The sequence below is a fragment of the Musa acuminata genome, unplaced genomic scaffold (genome assembly GCF_036884655.1).
Source record: "Musa acuminata AAA Group cultivar baxijiao unplaced genomic scaffold, Cavendish_Baxijiao_AAA HiC_scaffold_636, whole genome shotgun sequence".
NCBI lineage: Eukaryota > Viridiplantae > Streptophyta > Magnoliopsida > Zingiberales > Musaceae > Musa > Musa acuminata.
The window spans coordinates 45001-47500 of record NW_027020874.1 but is presented as its reverse complement, the minus strand read 5'-3'; positions in this window follow the sequence as shown (position 1 = coordinate 47500).

The window sequence follows — 2500 nt, the reverse complement described above, 5'->3', positions numbered from 1 at the left end:
CTCACGCTTCGCTCGCTGTTCGCCGCTCGCCGCTCGCTCGCGCAACCTAAAATGGCCAGTTTTGGCCCGTTTTTGGGCTGTTTTGGCCTGTTTTTGGTCCGTTCTTGCGTGGCACGGCGACCGTCGTGAGCGGAGCAAAACGTCAGCCATCTCAGCACCCTGGAACCCCCCCGGGTGGCACAGGGCTGGATGGGGCTTTCGTATAGCAGGGACGGTGCTGCCTCTCGCTTCGCATCGCTGTTCGCCGCTCACCGCTCGCTCGCATCAGCCAAAAATGGCCAGTTTTGGCCCGTTTTTGGGCTGTTTTGGCCTGTTTTTGGTCCGTTCTTGCATGGCGCGGTGACCGTCGTGAGCGGAGCAAAACGTCAGCCATCTCAGCACCCCTGGAACCCCCCGGGTGGCACAGGGCTGGATGGGGCTTTCGTATAGCAGGGACGGTGCTGCCTCACGCTTCGCTCGCTGTTCGCGCTCGCCGCACGCTCGCGCAGACAAAAATGACCAGTTTTGGCCCGTTTTTGGGCTGTTTTGGCCTGTTTATGGTCCGTTCTTGCGTGGTGCGGTGACCGTCGTGAGCGGAGCAAAACGTCAGCCATCTCAGCACCCTGGAACCCCCCGGGTGGCACAGGGCCTGGATGGGGCTTTCGTATATAGCAGGGACGGTGCTGCCTCTCGCAGTCGCTCGCTGTCGCAGCTCGTCCGCCCTCGCATCGCGCAGCCAAAATGGCCAGTTTTGGCCCGTTTTTAGGGCCGTTTTGGCCAGTTTTTGCCTGTTCTTGCATTGCGCTGGTGACCGTCGAGAGCGGAGCAAAACGTCAGCCATCTCAGCACCCAGGAACCCCCCGGGTGGCACAGGGCTGGATGGGGCTTTCGTATAGCAGGGACGGTGCTGCCTCTCGCTTTCGCTCAGCTGTCCGCCGCTCGCCGCTCCAGCATCGTGGCAGCCAAAAATGGCCAGTTTTGGCCCGTTTTTTGGGCCGTTTTGGCCAGTTTTTGGCCTGTTCTTGCATGCGCGGTGACCGTCGAGAGCGGAGCAAAACGTCAGCCATCTCAGCACCCTGGAACCCCCCGGGTGGCTCAGGGCTGGATGGGGCTTTCGTATAGCAGTGGACGGTGCTGCCTCTCGCTTCGCTCGCTGTCCGCCGCTCGCAGCGCTCGTGCAGCCAAAAATGGCCAGTTTTGGCCCGTTTTTGGGCCGTTTTGTGCCAGTTTTTGGCCTGTTCTTGCATTGCGCGGTGACCGTCGAGAGCGGAGCAAAACGTCAGCCATCTCAGCACCCTGGAACCCCCCGGTGGCACAGGGCTGGATGGGGCTTTCGTATAGCAGGGACGGTGCTGCCTCTCGCTTCGCTCGCTGTCCGCGCTCGCCGCTCGCTCGTGCAGCCAAAAATGGCCAGTTTTGGCCCGTTTTTGGGCCGTTTTGGCCAGTTTTTGGCCTGTTCTTGCATTGCGCGGTGACCGTCGAGAGCGGAGCAAAACGTCAGCCATCTCAGCACCCTGGAACCCCCCGGGTGGCACAGGGCTGGATGGGCTTTCGTATAGCAGGGACGGGTGCTGCCCTCTCGCTTCGCTCGCTGTCCGCCGCTCGCCGCTCGCTCGTGCAGCCAAAAATGGCCAGTTTTGGCCCGTTTTTGGGCCGTTTTGGCCAGTTTTTGGCCTGTTCTTGCATTGCGCGGTGACCGTCGAGAGCGGAGCAAAACGTCAGCCATCTCAGCACCCTGGAACCCCCCGGGTGGCACAGGGCTGGATGGGGCTTTCGTATAGCAGGGACGGTGCTGCCTCTCGCTTCGCTCGCTGTCCGCCGCTCGCCGCTTCGCTCGCGCAGCCAAAAATGGCCAGTTTTGGCCCGTTTTTGGGCCGTTTTGGCCAGTTTTTGGCCTGTTCTTGCATTGCGCGGTGACCGTCGAGAGCGGAGCAAAAACGTCAGCCATCTCAGCACCCTGGAACCCCCCGGGTGGCACAGGGCTGGATGGGGCTTTCGTATAGCAGGGACGGTGCTAGCCTCTCGCTTCGCTCGCTGTCCGCCGCTCGCCGCTCGCAGCAGACCAAAAATGCCAGTTTTGGCCCGTTTTTGGGCCGTTTGGCACAGTCTTTGGCCTGTTTCTTGCATTGCGCGGTGACCGTCGAGAGCGGAGCAAAACGTCAGCCATCTCAGCACCCTGGAACCCCCCGGGTGGCACAGGGCTGGATGGGGCTTTCGTATAGTCAGGGACGGTGCTGCTCTCGCTTCGCTCGCTGTTCGCACGCTCGCCGCTCGCTTCGCGCAGCCAAAAATGGCCAGTTTTGGCCCGTTTTTGGGCTGTTTTGGCCAGTTTTTGGCCTGTTCTTGCGTGGTGCGGTGACCGTCGTGAGCGGAGCAAAAACGTCAGCCACTCAGCACCCTGGAACCCCCCGGGTGGCACAGGCTGATGGGGCTTTCGTATAGCAGGGACGTGCTGCCTCTCGCTTCGCTCGCTGTTCGCCGCTCGCCGCTCGCTCGCGCAGCCAAAAATGGCCAGTTTTGG